Genomic DNA, 23,456 nt, shown 5'->3' with positions numbered 1-23,456 from the left:
AAAAATGGGTTTCCAGATATTTACCCAAAAATGGGTTTCCTTTGATATGGGTCAAAGGTTGAAAATTAATATTGGGTTCAGATTATGAGACCTCCTTTAAATAATAAATGGAGCCCAATATTGCTTTCCAATGTATCAGTCTTTGTTTATGAATACTGCTTCAATCTCAATCTCTTTCGTTTTCTGGAAACTCAGTTTTTCTAACTGGTCCAGGTTTGTCCAATATGGCACAATAATCTTGTGATTCCACTCAATCCACAATAGAACTGTAACATTGCAGACACAGCAAGCTAAAAGGTCCAGTTGTATACCTTCCTTCTCAACTACCAGTCCAACTTTCTCATTTCAAACACGTCAACTTCTTTTCATAATTTCATGATCTGCAAACCCTCAATGTTGCTCAATCTCAAGTTCAAAATAATCACAATCATAAATAGATTACCTGTCAATAATTCACATAGAGTTAACAATTAAAATCCTAAGTAATTATTTCCAGCACTAACTTGGAGCCAACAATTAATTTGCTTAATATTAAGCCAATAATTAATTCTCTCTTTTTAAACTGGAGCACTAAGATTTCTTTTCAAAAGTTTTAATGAAATGAAATGCAGTTTCTAATCTAATGTATTTCTACAACATGCTGACTAGAGTCAATGCGTACCTTATTTTGATGTCAAAAGCAAATTGACATTCAATCTTCTCTCTGGTTTTAGGTAATGACTGTTTGCAGATCTGGAGAACTCAAGACTAAAAGCTCATTGGAAGTTCAGTATCCTTCTTGTGCCGTCTACCAGGGAGCATCAAGTCAGATCATGCAAGCTATAAAATTGAGCCAACTAAGAAGTTGAGCATACTTCCCAGTTGCCCAAGATTTGGCTATGGGTGTGCCACAGAGGTGGTATTCAGCAGGTTCGGACCAGTTCTGGAGAACCGGTAACAGAAATTTTGAGTAGTTCAGAGAACCAGCAAATACCACCTCTGACTGGAGATTTCACAGTATCCTTCCCCTGCCACGCCCACCGAGCCACGCCCACAGAACTAGTAGTAAAAAAATTGAATCCCACCACTGGTTAATAAAATAAATAATTAATAAATAATTAATAAATAATTAAAGTTAATAAAATAAAATAGAACTCTCCTTCAAGTAGAACTTATTTCCTGGTGACTCCAATGAAATGGTCTATGATTATGTAATTTTCTTGGCAGCAACAAGAAAGTGGTGTGCCATTTAATTGTTCGGGGAAGTTTCTATCAACTTGACAAGCTTATCTACAGCTCTTGAATTCCCCTGAGATCTCCCTTTCACACATACCGTACTAACTTTGAGCTTCTAAATCCAGAGAACGTTGGTCAGATGCTGCCACCTGCTGAGTCTACCAAGATCATGCAGCCTGCTTAAAGGCATGCCAGGCTGCGATGAAGAGCATGGCATTTTTCAGAGATCCAACCTTGCCAAGATGGAACTAAAAATAGTTCTCCCTCTAAAATAGGGTAAGTAACTTATAAGGATGTTCATATAAGATGTGTACTGACTATACTAGTAAGCAAAATTGAGCTCAGCTACGATAACTGCTGATACATCTTGCTTCCCCTATCTTCAGGAACTTGCCCCTTTTAGTAGACGAAATAGTGACAATAAAGATGGCACAGTGGGCTTTCGGATATTGGTGAAATGATTTTTTTTCTTGCAAAAAATAGGGATTCCAGAAACTAACAATAGATGTGTTATTTTGGGTAGTTTGCGGTGAAGACCCTCTAGCAAGGCAAGGCGGTTGATTTGTGGGACATATGTTTTCAGCTAGTATATGTTATTAGTAGCACTGGTTTTCCCTATGCATGCTCACCATGAGATGATTTAAGTGTACAATGAAAATATCACACAAATGATATACTTAATTAACCCAAGTAAGATTAGTTTTGGGTTCCCCACCCTCATGCACTCCTTGCTTGACATGGAAATATTCCTTCTGGTTGTTGTTTTTATTTTAATGACCCCGTTATCCCTTGAATCGGGGTGGAGTCGGGGCAACTGGATGGAGCTGAGTGTATACTGGCTGGATACCTACAAGGAGCTCACAGCAGACATTTTCTGTTTTGTGTGCAGAGAGAGAAAATATCTGCTGCTACCTAGGACTGAACTCACAGCCTCCTGATTGTGAGACGAAACCTCTACCTCTAGGCCACCACACCACTCCCCTGAATTAATGATTGTTCTGAATTGTTAAAAAAAAAACAGGTTCTTACCAGGAATTAAGTTGATCTCTCTCATCTTAAAAGTGGTAACTGTCCTAAAGACACATGAAAAAGGGGGGCATCTCCACAAACCCTCCTTCCATTGTCCATAGTTTTCACAAATCAACAGCCACACAGTAAGTAAAAAAGGACAGCAAGTGGTAAAATCGGTTAGTCCCTGCTCTGCAGTCTGCCCACAGGAGCACCAATCCCTATCTCAGTTTTTATACTGTCACGCACCTACAATATAGGTAAACATAAATTTAAAAAAATGAAGATGTCAAGAAGAGAAATAGCAACTTCCCAGTCCCTTTAGCAGCAACTAAGAGAATAAAACTGGTTGTCCTATCGCAGAGCCAGGCATCCTGTACTGAATAATGCTAGCTCACAAAGGTTATCCTGAAGATCGAGAAAGAGGATGCTGGGCTGGTAGTGTTATGGAAAAACAGCCACTGAGAAGCACAGATCTACGTGAAAAGTATAAAAATGGAGAAGATCAGATAAAAGGCCACATACCATATATTCTCATCATTAAGGGTTGAGGTTGACTTGAGAGTGTCTACCTTTTTACTCATGCACAGTTTACCTCCTTTTTTTTCCTCTAACCCTAATCCTCCTTTCCATGGCTTGAATTGCCTGCGTAAGAAGCAGAAGTGCCTTCTCCCCTACTCCCTGTCCTTGCAGGCAGTCCAGAAGGCAATCCCGATTTACAGAGCTGAAGGCCACTAAGAGATCAAACACAACAGGGGGGGCTGTACCTCTGCTGTCCTGGTTGTATCACTCAAGAACACAGTTTCTGTACCTGGCAGGAACCCAGACTGAAAAAGTTCCAGATAATCCATTTTATCCAGGCTGCCCCCAACTGTAAACCCATTACCATCATAACAATATTTCCCTGCAAAGTGGAGCGTAGAGGCCGGGCTGTGATTTTCCAAAGTAGTCAGGCTGAATTATGGCTTCTAAAGGAGAAGGTGAACCAACACCTTTTCAAGGCATTCTCTCATTCAAAGGAGCCCTGTCCAAATGCATCTTCTATTAGCTTCCCGAAGCTTTCATCAATCAGGAAAGACGGGGATTAAATCGTAACTGGTGAGGCTGATATCACAGAGACCCTTTCCATAAGCGCAAATTCATCTTAGATAAACAAGTCGCCCACTCAGTTATCTTTATTGGCCCTCTTCGGTTATTATCTAACTTCAAATAAATATGAGCTATTTTTCCACTCCAGACTCCTGGCAACCTGACTTTACAATCGTCTAATTTTCTTCCAATCTGGCCTTCCCCCAAATGGACAGGTAGTTTAGTGCCATTGGTCAGCACTCTCCATATGCATTTAGAGCCAAGGAATATTGTAGTTTTGCAACTCTTGTCACCATGGTGTAAGATCAAAGCTGAGGTTTACCTGTCTTCAGTTGGACTTACTCCTTGCCTTTTGCAAGCATCTCCTAAGCAAACCAGGAAGATTCCCTGGATCATTGAATTGAGAGAGATCCCTTAGGTGCAGTCCTGTTCAAAGTCATCACCACTTTCATATTCCAGAATACATCTAAGGCCTCAGCAGAACTGCCTGCTAGTGCTATGCAGGGGTGGGATTCAAAATTTTTAACTGGTTCTGTGAGCATGGCTTAGGTGGTAGGCATGACTTGGTGGTCATGTGACTGGGTGGACATGTTATTGGCTGGGTGTGGCCAACTCAATATCATTCATATCGAGGCATGCATCTCCTCGCCTGGCCTCTCATGACTGTGGGGATGCTGCAACAGTCGTAAGTGTGAAAAATGGTCATAAGTCACTTTTTTCAGTGCCATTGTAACTTTGAATGGTCACTCCACACAAGCAAAGGAGAGGAAAAAAACTTGAGACGTTCCTGAGACAGGAAGTCTAGTCCTGCCAGGAATGTAATAAGGGTTAATGGAGAGGCAGTTTCTGTAAGCAACACCAGAATGTTTCCTTCCTGCCTTCCTTACAGGATTAGGCCAGTAATTTCTTCTAACAACCGGTTCTCCGAACTGCTTAGAATGTTAATAACTGGTTCTAGCAAAAAGGTGTGAACCTGTAGAATCCCACCCCTGGTGCTATGGCTTTGGGGAAGTTCCTCAAATGCCTTCTGGAAACCATTAGGTGCCTGGGGTAAACTGATGAAATGGGTCCATGCTCCCTGCAAAGATTAGGGGCATTGCAAAACTCCATAGCAGAGAGGAATCTAATCATAACAACGGGCAGATGTTAATGTCCCCCACTTTCAGATCTGAAATTTTAAAAAACAAGCAAACAGATCCAGTGTGTATAATAGTATGTGGGAATGGCATTGAAAGATAGGAGGAAGAGCCACAACCAAGAAAGCAGTCGGTCAAAAGAAAGCTTAGTCCACAAAAAGAATGTGGGCATGGCAAACCTCTGAGAAGAGAACCACCAAAGTTGTTTGAACAAGGAGATGATGAGGAGAAAGGTACTTTCAAGTTTCAGAAAACTTGCAATTTTCTGTTAATTTTATGATAAAGTAGAATTAGTTCATCTGGGCATGCTAACTGTCTGGACTAGGCTGACAGAGTAGCCTCCCACATCAGATGTCTAATAACCTAGAATAAGACCCATGGTTGCCATAAGCAGCCCTGAACTAACTAACTTCCTTCCTTCCTTCCTTCCTTCCTTCCTTCCTTCCTTCCTTCCTTCCTTCCTTCCTTCCTTCCTTCTTTCCTTCCTTCAATTTCTTTAGCTGTGCATCTCAACCAGTGTTTTTGGGCAGCTTACAGTTTTAAAAATATAAAAACAATTAAATATTTAAAACAATAAACCATCCAAATGTATACAGCAGCAGAGAAAATCAACAAATTAATATTTTATTTATTTAATTTTTTATAGTTGCCCATCTGTAATGCTTTGGATTCTCTCCCCCAAAGAAGGCAAGCTGGTCTCCCAGCATGTAAATCTGGGGGAACTTTCCACCAATCTTGAGATAAGTCTTAGGTATGGATGCCACTCTGCCAGCTGTGGGCAACTATGACCCCTTTATGATCTGTGGACTTCAATTCCCAGAATTCCTGAGTCGGCCAATTGAAGCGCATACCTGCACTATGCAGTAGGGGCAATGATATGGTATAATAGCTGTAGTTGAAACTCATACTTGGAGCATAACTTTAAAAAGAGGTCCCTACAACCAGTTAACAACAGCACTGTTTCTGATTGCTTGCAGTTTCCTACATGGCAGTTGCCACTCCATTTTTTCAGCCCTCGGTTTACAGCTGATGCATGACTTAAATCCTGGATGGGCACAGTTCTAAGAAAGGTTGGTCCCTCTCCTCATCTATACAGATTTCAGTGATTCAACCCATGTCTAGCCTTGCACCTACAATGGACTATGGATAAGAAAAATGTGATTTCAGTCAGAACTAACATTCAACAGCAGCAGCTGGAATCCAGAGACTCCATGATACTTGGAGCCAAAGAGCCAGGTTTAGGAATTGGTCCCAATTGCCCAATCCCACTTGGTACAAGTGGTCTGCCCTTTTCAACCCATGATATTATCCTCTGCCCATCACTAAATGATCTTCTTACCTTCTCCATCCGCTACCAAGGCAGGCTTCCTTAACCTCCCTGACCATCCCATCACCATTAATATCCATTTCCATCTACTCATCATCATTAGTGGTTGGCTGAACTTGACAAAACACTCAAAAGTCACTCAGTAAGCAACTCAGTCCAAGCCACCAACCAACTTCCAATTCACTCCTCACTTCACATTATCAACCCAACCCAACTCCCATTCCTTTCGTCTGGTTCAATTCTCATCCAAATCTGATAAGAAGTGCCACTGTATGGAATCACCGTTAGTCTTTCACTCCAAGATTCCTTCATTGCAAGCCTCTTTGCTTCTCATATGGAAAAGGACATCCTTCTTCCTTCTTTAAACCCACATCTCTAATGAACAGTTTGGTTTCAGAAAAAAACTGTCCTGCAATCTGCAACTCTTACACTGCAAAAAGATATGGACTATACAACTTGATCAGGGCAAAGCAATAGACGCAATCTACATAGACTTCTGTAAAGCCTTTGATTCAGTGGTACACGACAAACTACTCCTAAAACTAAAATCTTATGGTATCTCTGGACACTTGCATAACTGGATAGAAGCATTCCTGTCAAACAGACAACAAATAGTCAAAATTGGGAGCGTCCTATCAAATTCTGTACCTGTCAACAGTGGTGTCCCCCAAGGCAGTGTTCTAGGACCAACTCTCTTCATACTCTACATAAATTACCTCTGTGATCATATTAAGAGCAACTGCATTCTCTTCGCTGACGATGTAAAGCTATTCAACACCATCGACAATACTGCTACCCTTCAAAAAGACCTCAACTATGTATCAGAATGGTCAAACAAATGGCAACTTCAAATCTCAACAAATAAATGCTCTGTCCTACATATTGGCAAAAACAATCAGAAAATAAAATACAGGCTGAATAGTCAAGACCTTGTTGATGATCCAAACTCTGTCAAGGATCTTGGAGTACTCATCTCTAATGATCTAAGTGCTAGAGCCCACTGTAACTACATAGCCAAAAAGGCATTAAAAGTTGTTAACCTAATCTTACGTAGCTTTTTCTCTGGTAATATTACACTACTAATTAGAGCATACAAAACATTTGCTAGACCAATACTCGAATACAGCTCATCAGTCTGGAACCCATATTACATATCTGACATTAACACAGTTGAGAAAGTCCAGAAATATTTCACAAGAAGAGTTCTCCACTCCTCTACTCATTGCAGAATACCTTATGCCACCAGACTTGAAATTCTAGACCTAGAAAACCTTGAATTACGCCGTCTTCGGTCTGATCTAAGTATTGTATATAAAATAATACATTGCAATGACTTACTGTCAATGAATACTTCAGCTTCAACCATAACAACACAAGAGCACACAATAGATACAAACTCAAGGTTAACCGCACCAAACTTGATTGTAGGGAATACGACTTCAGCAACATTGTTTGTATCAATGTCTGGAATATTCTACGTGACTCTGTGTTTTTTTCCCCAAACCCCCAAACCTTTAACCTTAGACTGTCTACTATTGACCTCACCCCTTTCCTAAGTGGGGGCATGCATAAGCACACGAACGTGCCTACCGTCCCTGTCCTATTGTTTCTTTTATTTTTCTTATATGTATCCATGTATTCAAAACTATGTTTTTACTTATACCTATTATCTTGTAAGCAATTGACAAACCAAATAAAATAAATAAAATAAAAAAATAAATCTAACACTTCCTTTTCCCATTCTTTCACTTTCATGCCCCCATCTTCTCCCTTTTTCCTGCCTCCCAATGTCTCCCAAAGGAGCTGATAGGTAAACACTCCTCCACCAGGTTCCCAGGCCATTTCTTAACACTGTCTCGTCTTTTTCATAAAGCATGGCCATTTTACAGATGTTGTCTAATTCAGTGGTCACTGGCAACCAAAGGGCATCTATTCTAACAGACAGTTGCCATCATGACAGGCCACTAAGCTCTATCCAAAAAGTGTGACTGACTGCTCAGAGTAAACTATGGTGACACAACACCACCCAGAACCACCCACATCAACTCCAAACCAGTTGACCTGCTGGTTTCTTCAGTCTTGACAGGCCAGGTGTATCCTCTCTCTTATGTTTCAATCTAGGTATTGTCTGCAGAATCCTTGGTGCCATGTTCGTTCATTTTCAGACTTTCTAACGATAGAGAGAGTAATTTTAAAAATGTGCTCTTATGCCTTCCTAAGTACCTCATCTGAATAATTTTTGAAGTGTATCTTATAATACTATAAAATACAACAGTCCAATAGGTTTTTTTCTTGGCATCCCCCCAATTAACCTGCTCATTACTTTTGCTTTTGAGGCTACTTAAGACAACTCAGGGGTACTCCTAAAGAACCTCTGTAGGGAGCCAGATCTCTATATCAGGCGATGTTCTGGGATAAAGAACTGAAACAGGTTGAAGATGACATAGCCATACGGTCATTATTGTTATTATTATTATTGTTTCATTTTTTCCTTAACATAATACAATATGATTAAATATTCCAGAATATTTTCTTTTTGTGATGAGCAGATGGTAGATTCACTTTCTTGCTTTTCCTCATTTGTCTACAGAATTTAGACTTAGACGCTGAAAGTAACTCATTGACAAGAGCTTGTTTCCAGGTTTTCCTTTCTTTGTCAAAATGTAATGCTGCACACAACTTACTCATTCAACTTGTGAGGGTTGTCTCCATGATATCATAATATGCATCATTTATTATGATATCCTTTATAACTCCTTTCATTTATTCTTTAAGCTTCGTGTGTACACAGATGCCTTTTAATATGATCATTCTCTCCTTATTTTTCCTTTGCTGTTAAATAAAAAAAAATATAGTTCTACCACACTAATGATACTGGTAAAGTATGTATGATTATTTGTCTTAAGCAGAAACATCAACCTTTGCTAAACCTTACATATACATCATTCATAATGATCATCCATCATGAGTTCTTTATATGTGTGCATGTCATCAACTAATGATTATCCATGTTTTTTACTTTTTTATAAAAACTATGTGTACAGAGTCCAAAGTGAGATCATCTCACATATGTTGTCCCCCAGGTATGTCTAAAAAGGAAAGCCAGCTTCACTTGTAATTGTGAGTCTGAAGCAACAGGCTCTTTAATTGTAGCTTGACAATCAACTTGGATGATGTTCTCGCCAAATCATTGCCGACAAAAATATTTTGCTGAAATCCCTAAAGCCAGAGCCCAGCTACACAAATAAATACTATAGCAGAGCCTGACAGAAAGACATCCAGGCCAATCTCTTCCAGATGGCACTGATGGATGAATTTGTGCTTCTATTTATTTGGTTTCCCAGGCAATAGCGTCTTGTCTTCTCTGTCCATCACTTGATTAGTTTTGATCTGCAGATTGACCTTGCTGTCTTTGCAACACTAGGTGGGCAATTTGGTAAGTTTATTTCATGGATTGAGTTGGGTACCAGAGGCCAGGATTTAAAGCTACGCAATTCATCCCCCTAAATTGGCACAGGGATGCGAAGTAAAGGGAAGACAATGCCTGTCACTTGGGGCACAGTTCCTGAGAAGTCTTTCTATTAAAACCTCATTGAAAATTAATCAGACAAAAGTACTTATTATATATGTCCAAAATGGTTTTACTATAAAGTGAAGATCTGAAGAGATTAAAAAGGGAACCGCATTTCAGAGTAAAAGGTATTAAATCCTGATGCAGATTTCCAAACAACAACAGCAATTGAGTAAAATACATTTTGCCTGTCAACCCTTTGTAGTAAGATCTGGATCCTAGAATCTACTCTCTACTGTTTCCTTAACATAACAAAGGGAAAGTGACTATAAGTAACTTGGTGAATGAGGTTCATAATTGCTCTTATACTACAGATTTCTGTTTTCATCATAAAGCTTAAGCACCCATCCAACCAACACCTCCACTATTTTGCATAATTTTAAATCAACAAGATTTCCCAGGAAACTTAGCTAATGTGACTCATGCAGCTATTTTTTTTTTTTTAATTTTTTTGCGTCTGGCAATTAAATAACACTGACATGTGGGCTTTTTCTGCTACTGTTTTAAAATCATTAAGAGCACAGATCAGCGAATCAATTGCAATTCACCAAGGTGTAATGCTAGAGTGAGAGGGGGCAAATTGTGGTGGTACATTGCTACCAGCTCTGAATTGACAGAAGTGATAACTAAAGTTTCCCTTTTTGCATTTGTGTTTGACATTTTTTTCATTTTCAGTTAAAAAGCCCTAGATATTTACATGAAATCCCTAGGGGAAGTCATCCACTGCTTTGAGATTTAGTATCGTCAGTTTGATGATGATGATGATCCCCATTTATATCTTTTGATCCTGGCCAGACAAGTGAAGTTATTGGGTTCTGTCCAAGTGGTTGGAGGCCATTTTGGATAGGGAGGAACAATTTCCAATGCATTCCTACCAAGATTAAGTGGCTGAGGGTGTTTGAGCATCCCAGATCTGGGGACATTCCATCTTTGACCTTAGACCTCCGTCTTTAAGGTTGGTATGGAATTTGGGGGTCTTCTTGGGCTTATAGCTCCTGCAGTAGCTTCCTCCCACCCTCCCTCTCCTTTTTGTTTTTCTGAGTAGAAATATCCTACAGAATATTCTCATAACAAGCTTGAGCTCACAGCACACATGCTTTTTTGCAGCATTTCTTTGATGCTGTAAGCACAGAATATACAGTACTTGCTACAAAAAAAGATGTAAACCAAGAAGATTAACTATTACTTACATTTCCAACAGTGAGTCATATTTTTGAAGCAAACATAAATATTAACCAAATTTGTTCCAGTTAGTGTTTGTTCCACCATGGATTTGCTGAGATGCAAACTCCAAATTACTCCCTTAGGAACTGTGGCAAAACTGTCATGTCCCTATCCACAACAGCCACAGGAGGGATGGCTTTGGTAAGTTTCCTGGGCTAGATCAAAATGCTGAGGTAACTTCATCTATCTGTGCCAGATACCAAATGGGAAGTAAGGATAAGGAAACAAATCATTTGACAGTTGTGGTCTCCTAGGGAAAACCAGTGCCTAGAACAGGCCCCAGTGCCTATTATGTGATGTTAATCTAAACTGATGTATTATGGATTGGCTATAATTTTTGTTATGTCTCAACCAGACCTTTGATAGATTTTACTGTCTGGAGAGAAGGAAACTCCAAAATTCCATCTTAGCCTTTGTGATGAAACAGACAAAAACCTTATTTCTCAATCAAAATTGAGTGAACTGTCCTTGATTCTGGTGCTGCTGACAATAAACAGATCAGTTGGTAAAGTTATCTGGATTTGGGAAAGGAAGGACTTACCTAGATTAGGATTAACCTAGATTTAGGGGAGTTTTCTTGTTAGCAGAAAATCCACACTTTCAAACACTGTTACTGCTTATAGTATATCAACCAGCATATCACTTCAAACTAACACCACAAAAGAGTAATAACTATCAAAGTATTCCTAATCCTCATGGATAAATAGGGATTGGCAGAGAGCCAATGTGGTGAAGCAGTTAAGATGTCGGATTAAACAAAAGAAGAGCCAGGTTTGAGTTCTTAGCCATGGAAGTGAGCTGAGTGACCTTGGCTGAAAGTCAAATCTCTCATCAGATTCATGCACTGATCAGCTTCACTGTAGGAAGTAGTTGAGCACATTGCCAAACTAGTGGCTCCTGAAACTAAATGGCAGAAATGCAGAAAACAACAGCAACAACAAATGGACTGGTAAAAATTTAAAAAAAAAAGTCTGCATCTGATTGATTCTTATTTAATGCACGTTTCTTCTAATATTAATAATTTCACTTTGAACGTATTTTCTACTGTGTACCTTTCTTCCAAGTGATTTCTAGTACTATTGTTTCTATGTATTTATTCCTTATATACATATTTTTTGTTTCAAACAACAAAACATTCTGAAAATTGCAGACCATGTGCATTTACGATTAAGAGATATGAACTGAGTATAAATATTTGGTCTGAACATATTTTTTCCCAACTTTAGTACAAAGACAGTGTATAACTGGCTAGGCTTTGAAATTGTGTTACTATTGATTTGAAGAAATAATGAAAAATTGAGCCTTTTTTTACTATGCAGAATTGTAATGAATCTGGATATGGTTGGATTTTGCTAAATTTCCTTCTCATAATTAGGCCCATTTTCTTCTGGGATTTGCAGAAATACTTGATAACATTCATAATAACCAGGTAGAGTTAAATTATTTTATCTAAAGCTGTTATTTTCAACTTTCAAAACTAATTGTAAAATTAATTTAAACATTTCTTCAATCAAAATGTATGCAAAATATAGATATTGCAAAGATATACCACTTTCAATTTAAAATAGTTAAGACTATAAATAATTAAAGCTATACATATGTCAAAGTATGAGGGGGGGAAAGGTTGTGGATCCATTCATTGAAAAAGAAATGGGATCATTTATTTTAATATTGTTACATTGTTATTCTGCCATTTTAAAATGTAGTTTTGGTCAAAGTTCCTTTTTTGTAAATGAATAATGTATAATATATATAACAATTTGTATATATCACAAATAATATAACAAAGCAGCTATATTATTATTGTATATAAAAGAATTCTACAGTGGATATATTAAAAAATTATATGGTGAAGAGCCAAAAAACAAAAAATGAAAGTCCCTTAGTATTGTTAAGTTGTAGAATGTTGCTTATTTTAAACTGTTTCATTAGTTTATTCATTGATTTCAGAAGAAAACCACATTCATTAACTAATCAATAGAGGTTTCAAAAGAAGCAATAGGAAAAAATGGTTAGATATTGGATTCCAGAACTGAACCTGAAGTGCAAAGTATTTCAATACTGAAATGAGAAATATCCTTCTTTATGTTGATATTGTCCATTTTATTGTTTGCACCACCCCAGGATTACAAGTTATGCTAATATTTGAACATTTATCTATGGAAGGCCCAATGATCTAAATGTCAGCTAGACTTACTTTGGGCACCTTTTTTTTTAAGTCTCCTTGCTTAGAATCAGTTGATGTATCAATCAGCTTTTAAGAGGAATAGGAGTGATTGAAAACGGAAGGCCTGTCTGAATAGGTATTGGTCCTCCCAAGGTTTGTATAGAGTTTTGTTTTGCAAAAGTCCCTTTTCAAATTTGATACTAGAAAAATATAGCTTTTGCAGCTCTTGCCTGCACATTTTTCAGGTTCTAAATCTGAATTAAATTTCCTGCCAACTAGAGCATGTGTGAAATTCAAAACAGAGCCCTGAAGGTGATGCTGCTTAGCCCCCTGTGCTAGAAATTTGAGCTGAAATTTAAAACAATAACAGCAAAATAGTAGCAACAGTAGAAAAGAATAAGGGAGTGGGGGGAATCTAGGCGTCAAATTATTGTTCTTCCTGAATTCAGTGGAATCCGTGATGGATCCAGCGAATGCTCTGGAGGTCTTTATTAACAAGGTTACCAAAGGCTAACAGACATAGAGGGCAAAGTTAATATTACATTTGCTTTGAACCTAACTTTGATTTGGCCAAACAGTTAATATTCTCCCAATATAGCTTTGGGCAATCTCATTTGGATTCTTTTCCCCTTCAAACTAAAATAGATAATAAACACTATAGTAGTAATACCAAAATACCACTCTAAAGCAAATGGGGCTAAATTTCTAAGCCCCATTTGCTTTATTAATGTGCTTTTAATTGTTTTTAATTAGGATTCCAACATCTTTGCTCTTTTTTTTGCTGCTTATGTTACTGTCAGCCACCTTGACTATTGTGTCCTCCATCTTGTTTTATTAAGAAAGGGGGAGAAGGAATATGGGAAACCAACAGGTAAAATATTTTGAAGGTGAAATAATTTGCAAATTCTTGATAATAGTGATGGCTCCTTGCAGACAAGGTATCAATTCCTATCAATTCAAATAGATGAATTGCCTAAATCAGGGGTCCCCAACCACCGGTCCGCTGGACCGTACCGGTCCGTGGAACAAGTCCTACCGGGCGCTGCTACTTGCTGGCGCCGCCATCTTGTTTTGATGAAAAAGTGCTTCCGTGAGCTTTTCCGGGTAGAAAGCTCACCGGGAAGCACTTTTCATCAAAACAAGATGGCGGCGTGCCTTTCGTGAGCTTTTCCGGTAGAAAGCCATTTCTACCTGGAAAGCTCACGAGCGGCATGCGCCGCTTATCTTGTTTTTGATGAAAAAGTGCTTCCGTGAGCTCACCGGAAGCACTTTTTCATCAAAACAAGATGGCGGCGCCCAGTTGATGTCGTGTACCGGGCCGCGCCATAAAAAAGGTTGGGGATACCGGGCCGCGGCGTAAAAAGGTTGGGGATCACTGGCCTAAATGATGACACTATGTGATGAGAAATGAGAAAGGCCACATGCAATTTCCAAAGACCTTTTGTCTCACTTTGAAGCTACCACCTATGCCAATGGCAACCATCACCACCCAGTTTCTGTCCCATTTCCACCCCTCCCCCTGCTGTCAAAGACTTCAGTACAGAAATGCAATTTTTGGCTGCTAACATCAGTGAGGAAATGGCCACATCTGTTCTGCCACATTTAAAATGTGGGCAGGAGATTCGTGGATTTGAAAGCAATAAAGACATGAATGAGGTGAAAGTTGCAAGGATATATTAAGCCAAGCATAGCAAAAGAATAATCCTGACTACGAAGCATAATATGGACAGGAAATATAAATAAACAAGCAGTAAAATAAGACATGGCAACATTCAGTAAAGAGAATAAATAAAGGATATGTGGCTAGCCTTAACAAAACTGTCTGAAAAGAGATAACACTCATGCGCTAAATTGTGTGAGAAAATGATCAATTAAACAGGAGAAAGTTATAAAGGTTTGCACATACCAATGAGGAAAAGCAAAACGTTTAACTATTGTGCACTAATATGTGGAAGAGAAGCCACTATATACAGAGGAAAATGGGAAGGACATCTTAAGCCTCTTTACCATTATTACAATGATCTTCCAAAATAGTAATACTGATTACTGGGTGGGTGAGAATACTACTGTACCATACATAATTCTTTGGGGTTCTCCTATCTCCCCAAAGATTGTTTGACATTTCAGTCGGAAAAAATCCCCTTCCATATGCACCCCTTTAATTACACCCTTAGTCTTTTGATTCTCAAAGAAAACTAGTTCCCCTTCTTTCTGTTCTGGCTTGCAAACTTTGTTCTATCCAGAGGCATCTGCCGGGGGTGTCAAAAAAAAGGCAATGATGATAAAAATCTAAAGGGGGCTTGATTGCACACCTCAGCTTCATCTAGATCTACCAGACATCCAGCAAATGAAGGACATGTCTGGACCTGTTGCTTTCTGTCCTCATGTCCTCCCTTCAGCAGGCATAGCCTTATAATCAAATATTGTCTGGCTTTCTAAGTGTCTTGATTTTAAAAAAACATTTTTAACTGTTTTTACAACAGTAGTCACATTCAAACTTTATTTTATTGTGACCTTGTCAATTATCTGCTTCTTTCTCTTCCTTGATCCTCAACAGACTCAATTGTCTAGACTTACATTATTCATTTTATTATTCTAGCTATTGGCTCCATCACTGGAGTCTGTAGATTGCATGATTCATTGTACATTTCTATGGGGAAATTTGGAAAGCGTGTACAATAGTCAATTTGATATCACGAGTATATCTTTTTGAAAATAAAGATTTCTTGGACAAAATAATACAATTGAAAACCCTTTTCTGATGCTTAAAAAATAATTTTGTATACATCCTGGCCTTAGTAACTTTTTGAAGTTTTGTGCTGTAATTTTTGTCCTGTATGCCAAAAAAAATTAAATAGCTCCTTTCTAATTGTCATTTGCCCAGTTGATAACCCCAGCTTTATTCCCATTACTAAATCTATTTTTTTTTTTACTAAATCGATTTTATTTTGTCCAAAAGATTTTCTAAAAGTTTCTGCTTTGCAAGCCTTGGCCACAGCCCATTGTCCCACTGAGTCTATTTCCTTCTTGGCTCTGATTTTTCAGAGGAGTACATGTCAGCAGAGGTCAAGAATGTAGTCTTGTGACGGGCAGAGTTTTGAGGAAAGGCCACAGCTTAGAGGTACAATTGTAAAGCTCAAAGGGATAAGCCTTCTCCCTGCAACAGGACAGTTAACCTGTTTAACACTTGGAATATATGATTTTCTCCAGCTGTCAATTCTAAATGGTTGGGGTACAGTCTAAAAAAATCTCCGAGATTTACATCTCTATGCAATTAAGTGAAATAAGTCAAAAAATAAAAACACATGCAGGATATGGCTGGTAGCTCTCAGAAAACCACAAGGAGCCAGTACCATTTATAGTGTATACAACCCAGTATTGAAATCACAGTGTACTGAAATCACATCACAGTGGCTTGAAACTCAGCATTATGAAAACTAAGATCATGGCATCTGGCCCTCTCAATTCTTGGCAAATAGATGGGGAAGAAATGGAGGTAATGAAAGATTTTATTTTCCTGGACTCCAAGATCACCACAGATGGGGACCGCAGCCAAGAAATTAAAAGATACTTGCTCCTGGGGAGAAAAGCTATGGCAAATCTAGACAGCACACTAAAAAGCAGAGACATCACCCTGCCAATAAAAGTGTGTCTAGTCAAGGCCATGGTTTTCTCAGCTGCAATGTATGGCTGTGAAAGTTGGACCATAAGAAAGGCTGAGTGCCAAAGAATTGAGGCCTTTGAACTATGGTGCTGGAGAAGACTCCTGCGAGTCCCTTGGCAGTCTAAGGTGATCAAACTGGTCAGTCCTAGAGAAGATCAACCCTGACTGCTCTTTAGAAGGTGAGATCCTGAAGATGAAACTCAAATACTTTGACCACCTAATGAGAAGGAAAGACTCACTGAAGAAGAGCCGATTGTTGGGAAAGATTGAGGGCAACTGAAGAAGGGGACGACAGAGATTGAGGTGGCTGGATGGAGTCACTGAAGCAGTAGGCGTGAGCTTAAATGGACTCCAGAATATGGTAGATGACAGGAAGTGTAATGACCCGGAGTGTAACACAAATGTAACAAAATCCAAAACATAAATAAATGTCCTTTAATGCCTCCAACTTGGCCCCACTCCAACTTGGCCCCACTCAATAATTCTCAGTTGGAGATAAAACTTACTCAAAATAGTCTTCAAAAGAAAGCAATACAGTCCGAACTTAATGAGCAGATAGAGGTGAAATAAAAAAACCAAACAAACTACAATGAAGAAATTTCCACAACGGACCAGGATAAGTAATTACCAAATTCAGGGAGATAACAAGGCACAGTCTGTTGGAAGGACGCCAACCAAGATAACTTCAACCTCAAAATAAAACACGCTTTGCTTCTGGCAATGCTGTGTTTTAACCGTCTCTCTTATATACTATTCTCCCCAGCTGCCACCAATGAGGGGATCATAATCGCTTCCTCTCTCGTAAGCCAAGTTGTTTCCTTCTCTGTTCCTCCATGCATGTCCTAGGATGCAGAGGGGATGGGTTTGGTTCTTCCTCTGATTGCCCAGCTGGCCTCTGCCCTCCCCCAGCCTCCTCCACAACCTCAGGAGCCACACCTCCACTCCCTCTCAGCTGTTCCTCCTCTCTCTCAGAGTCCGACTCTACCAAGGGCATGACAGGAAGGAGGAACATTGTCCATGGGGTCGTGATGGGTCGGACATGACTTTGCAACTAACAACAACAACAACACAGTAATAGCTGCTTTATTGCGGCTGAGTGCTGTGCTGGAAGTGGACAGATGGTGTCTCCTGCTCTTTGGGAACCCATTGTGAAACTGTATTTTAATGGTTCTTTGGCCACCAAGGTGCAGTCATTCTTACATTAATCCAGACTTTGGTCTACCAGAACATTCAACAATTCCAATTTAAGGAAAAGAAGTTACTACAATGCTGCTTCTTGCAGAATCCTGAGAGGAAAAAATGATATCTTTTTATAAAATACACAAAACAATTTAGGAGTTTGGTTCTTACTTTATGAAGGGAAAAACTTCATACTTTTGTTGTGCTGAAGTTAAACAGATCAATAGTGACATCAGCTTTTGGAGCTATCCTACCTGCAGAAAAACAGTTTCATTTCTGTTTGTTGGCATCTATGGAACTTGTTTAAGCAACTAAAAGGAAGCTGGTTCTGTCAAGGCGACAAAGGCCATGACCCGCAGTCCAGCTCATTCACCTGAACAGTTTGAAAAAAAGTTTCTTCTGTTTCCATAAATCAAATATTCATGGGTGACAGGAGTTTGAAGGAAACCAAATTATTCAGTGAAAACAGAGGAAGCTGGCAAAAAACATCCCACTGTTTCCTCAGAACTTTTTTTTTCAGTTTTTGGGCTGTAGCCTAGATTTAGATGGGTAAAAGTTTCTTAGAACATACCAAACAAGGCCAGCTCAACTTCCCTCCGTTGCAGGAGGAAGATAATTGACATTTCTACATAGAGGTATTTTTATTATTGCTAAGATTGAACAGAAATCTCCCAACCTGCTTCGGTGGCCAGATCAATGTACTAGAAATAACTTGGCTATGTTGTGATACGTCATACCAGCATTTTCTGATAGCTTCTCAAATATGAAATATACATTAATGACTAGTAACAAAACATTAAAGGCACTACTGCAAAATGTCTAAGCAAAAATTCAGTGGTTTAAGAGGAACAGAACAAGGACATCCTCCTTGCCTTCAGCTACTCACTGTAGTCATGGTGTAGAACACCATTTCTCTAAATCAAGTATATACTCACTTTTCTACCTTCTCCATAACCATGGAACAGAATTATAACTTATTTCACACAATGATCTTCATACTTTTTTTTCATAGAATCTGTCTTAGCTCAGACATTTAGAACTAGTTGAGATAATTCCATGGAGATCATTCAAGGAAATTATTAATGATAAGGACCCATTATTTTTGTGGGACTTAAAAACATATAACTGCCAAACAGTGGATCCAACCTATTACTTGCAGAGTAGCTATATCAGCCTTTCTGGGATTATATCTTGGTCTCTATGAACTTATTTAGTTAATATACGGTAGGTGGCAGTCTTCTAAGGCTTAACTTGTTATACATATGGTAAGTCTTTTTTTCATAAACTTTTGCTCCCTAAATTATTTTGCTTCTACCACTGGAGAAGTTTTTCAGCATTATTTTATATCATGCAAACTTGTCATAAGATTTAAAAATATCTGGCCAATGCAAACAACATATGGGGAGAAATTCAGAACATTGGTCGTCATGGTCATCATTATCTTAAAAGAAAAATCAAAAATATTTAAACATACAGACAACAAACAGACAAACACAGACAACGTGTGTGTCTGTGTCTCACTGTGAAAATCTGGCTGCTTTTCCAAGTCTGGGTGGAGGGTAGTTGCAGAGTTCACTTAAGTTGCTTCTTAATTATATGTGTGGTTTTTTTCATCCAGTTGTCCTATGGTTTATTTGGTAATTTTTATTGTTTCTTGTTTTTCAAGTATCTGCAGGTGCCTCACGAAATTATTGAAGACAGTAGCCACAGAGTACAGGAAACTAAAATGGCTGCGTTATTAGCAGTGTTATTGAATGGTGTCATCAAAATTAACAATCAAAACCCATGCCGTGCACTGGTCACCAGCTTACAACGCCTACTGGAAATGCTGTGTTACACAATCAAATCAGGAGAAGATGCTATCTGGAGCCAAAATTATTAATTATGATGATTTAAATGTTGATTCAGTGCTTAAATCCTGTTGAAAGCATGTCTGGCGTGCATAAGCGCACCATCGTGCTTACCGTCCCTGTCTGTATTGTTTCTCTTATTCTTTTTTATTTTTCTTATATGTACCCATTTCATATATTAACAACTATGTATACACTTGTATTATTATCTTGTAAACAATTGACAAATCAAATAAAATAAATAAATAAATAAAAAAAATAAAATGTTCCAGGGATGTTGTGGAACAATAATTTAGAATTAGTATTAACAACAGAAGGATATCTTAAAAAGCTAAATAGTGTGTGATTCAGCTAAGCCCTGGAGTAGAAGATAAGCTATTTGGTTGATTTTTGTGAATTTCTCTAGAGGTGGTTTGCTCTGTTATGGCTACTATATTTCATCTATGTGTATTAACCTTAATGATCACACAACAGCTTAATACATTATTTTATTGATAATGTGAATATATAGAGTTCAAAGAGATATTTCTATAACATTGGATGAAAATCTATCATCATCAATCATCAATATCATTTAATCAGAGCTGGTATTCAGCAGGTTCTGACCAGTTCTGGAGAACCAGTAGCAGAAATTCTGAGTAGTTCGGAGAACCAGCAAATGCCACTTCTGACTGGCCCCGCCTCCATCTATTCTTTGCCTCCCGAGTCCCAACTGATCGGTTGGGTCTTCTTTTGTTGCCCTGCACAGGAGAACAGAGCTGGAAAGCAGGTTAGTTGGATGGGGAGGGAATGGGATTTTGCAGTAACCTTCCCCTGCCACGTCCACCAAACCACACCATGCCCACCAAGCCACGCCCACAGAACCGTAGTAAAAAAAATTGAATCCCACCACTGCATTTAATCCAAGGAAGAAGATGCTGATTGGTTAGCTCCAATTTTTATGTGCTCTTTGCCTCTGGTTATTAATCGCTACTAACACAGTCACCATCTTCAGAGAAGTGTTATGACATACCATGTTACATTTTCAGCTAGTCTGTATTCCATGAATCAAAAACAGAGACAAACAAACCTGCCTTCACTTGAATTGCAACACTATAAATCACAGTGAAAATGCTGTGGTCACTCTGCTAGAATGGAATCATAGTTGCATTCCAGATCAGAATAATCCTCAGCACAAAAATCCTTTGTGACAGCAACAGTTAACAAGTAACAGAAACATAATCTCCTTCTAATTGGTCACATTAATCCCGATGCTTCAACATATAAATGAAATATTTTAGGGGATATGTCAATTAGGGGATGTGTCCTGTCAATATTTGCATAACAAAAAATAGCAAACCATTTAGTAACTTGCCAGGGTCATTTAAGGAGATCTAAAGGGTGGATCTTTTGTGATTTCACAGGCTAATTGCTAACTGTAACATGTTACTCTGTTTTCTTCTGTTCCTCATCAGCTTTATCAACATTGCAGCAAAATGACAGACAGACAAGACTTACCCAAAGAAACTATTATTGGAACTCAGATTTTATTGCAGTTTGTCAGCAGGGATCATTCTTTTCATGGTGGACGTGTCTGGATAAGCCCTAAAAATATGGTTTTGATTTGCATCTCCAATGATGTAAAAAGGCTTGTGGAATCTTTACATTGTATGTTCAAACTATTTTATTTATTTTTCAAAAACACACAAGATTTTTAAAAAAGAATGAAGTGTATGTATTTTATTTTATTATGAGAGTTATATTAGATGGATGTATAAAATAGATAGATAGATAGATAGATAGATAGATAGATAGATAGATAGATAGATAGATAGATAGATAGATAGATAGATAGATAGATAGATAGATAGATAGATAGATGATGTATAGATAGATAGATAGATGGATGGATAGGTGATGATAGATAGATATAGATAGATGATGGATGGATAGATGATGATAAATATAGATAGATAGATAGATAGATAGATAGATAGATAGATAGATAGATAGATAGATAGATAGATAGATAGATAGATAGATGATAGATAGATTGATAGATGGATAGATTGATGATGGATAGATATAGATAGATGATGAGATGGATAGATGGATAGGATGGATGGATGATGAATAAGAAGATAGATAGATAGATAGATAGAAGATGATGATAGATAATAGATAGATAAGATAGATAGATAGATAGATAGATAGATAGATAGATAGATAGATAGATAGATAGATAGATAGATAGATAGATAGATAGATAGATAGATGATAGATAGATATAGATAGATAGATAGATAGATAGATAGATAGATAGATAGATAGATAGATAGATAGATGATGGATGATGATGATAGATAGATAGATAGATAGATAGATAGATAGATAGATATAGATAGATAGATAGATAGATAGATAGATAGATAGATAGATGATGGATGGATAGATAATGATAGATAGATAGATAGATAGATAGATAGATAGATAGATAGATAGATAGATAGATAGAATAGGATGGATGGATGGATGGATAGATGATGCTAGATAGATAGATAGATAGATAGATAGATAGATAGATAGATAGATAGATAGATAGATAGATAGATATGATGATAGATAGATCAATCAGCATCCAGGGAGGAAAACATCTGCATATCTAGATGGTGTACCAGAGCAGGGATGAGCAGGATTGGCTGTAGGACTCAATATGTTATTTCTAAGCTCTTCTTCCCCTTCCCTGTTCTTCCCTAAGCCATTCTGCTGTAAACTGAATGAAGTAAGCTGAATGAACTACAAAGGGAGGTTGGTCAAAAACAACACTTCTACACAGGCTTTTTATCTCCTTTCTTTCCTCTCCTTAAGTAGACAAGACAGTCAGCTTCCTTAGCAATACACATGTCCAGGAGTCAAGAAGCTTATTATTCCGTTTCCACTATTTCAACTAACAAGGGCCACAGGGTATAAGCAGTGATAGCTCTGGTAGCTGAGCAGGCTGGCACTGTTGCACAATTCTGACAGACCATCTGCTTTCTAAATCTTTTAGAAGAAACAACAAAATGATAGTCAAGATTCAGAGGGTGGAAGGATGGATGGGATTGCATTATTTGGAAACAGCCAATAAAAATGTCCTTTGATCCCATCCATTATTACTCAGTTTGATACAGTGCAACAGATTTATAGACCTCAAGGAGGAAAAATCTACTTCAACAGCAGTATAGCGAACTGTGATATCAGACTGTCTTAGTCAGGGAACAGGACTGAAAGAAGGCAATCTCCTGGGGACATGGCAAAGAAAACGATTGGCCAGGCCAGGCCAGGCAGGCATGAACTGTGCTAAGGCGATCATGGGCAAGGGGTCACTTTACAGGCTCTATAATGGAGGAACTTGTTTTCTCCTGTGATACTTTTGTATGGTTTACTTTCACTGGTGTTGGCTCCAATTTGTTCCTTTTCTCTTTCCAAATAGGTTAGAGTTGGCAGAGGTTTGCATAAGCTGTCATTATACTACAGAAAATATGAGTTAGATCCAAAGTTACTCATACATAAAGGAGAGCCATTGAAAATAAATCAGTGGGATGATGAAAATCTCACTGTTGTCAGATGATATACACTATCATTATTGAACCTGGATCCCATCCTATGTTTCCACATCCTTCATGGAATCCTAATACATTTTAATAAAGTTTTTTTTTAATAAGAAGGAAAGTTAAATAAAACAGCATGAGAACAGATCATACATGGGCAACCTGAGTACCCACATCCAGACCCAAAAGCAAAGAGTAACAGAGGCTCAATTGCAAAAATAGACAAGGCACAGCCTGGATCATGCAGGGTCCTGCACCCTTTTTGTTATTCCACAGCCCCCAAGTTTGGGCCAACATTTTGTAAATGTTTTTTTTTTAAAAAAACAAACCTAAATAACAAATATTAATGTATTCAGAGCCATTCAGTGGGAAAGAAAACATAACCTGCCCCAGCTTAAGGGTGTTCATATTTCACACATTCTCTGACACTGAAACACAAACTGGAGAGCCCTGGGGT

General features: G+C 38.2%; 1 long non-coding RNA gene across 1 annotated transcript in view; it reads left to right on the top strand.

Annotated features, from left to right (window-relative positions):
* LOC148132387 (uncharacterized) overlaps nucleotides 1-1,064 on the top strand; it is a 131,063-nt gene extending 129,999 nt beyond the window's left edge. The window contains exon 3 of the long non-coding RNA XR_015747938.1: nucleotides 714-1,064. This is a non-coding gene — a long non-coding RNA (uncharacterized LOC148132387). The remainder of the gene's footprint in view (nucleotides 1-713) is intronic.
* The last annotated feature ends 22,392 nt before the right edge of the window (nucleotides 1,065-23,456 follow it).

Source organism: Notechis scutatus, chromosome 2 (assembly GCF_049901735.1).
Source record: "Notechis scutatus isolate UNSWTSFEM ecotype Mainland chromosome 2, rNotScu1.2, whole genome shotgun sequence".
In the NCBI taxonomy this organism is placed as follows: domain Eukaryota; kingdom Metazoa; phylum Chordata; class Lepidosauria; order Squamata; family Elapidae; genus Notechis; species Notechis scutatus.
The sequence above is the reverse complement of the archived record's forward strand: the minus strand, read 5'-3'. Positions and strand labels throughout refer to the sequence as shown.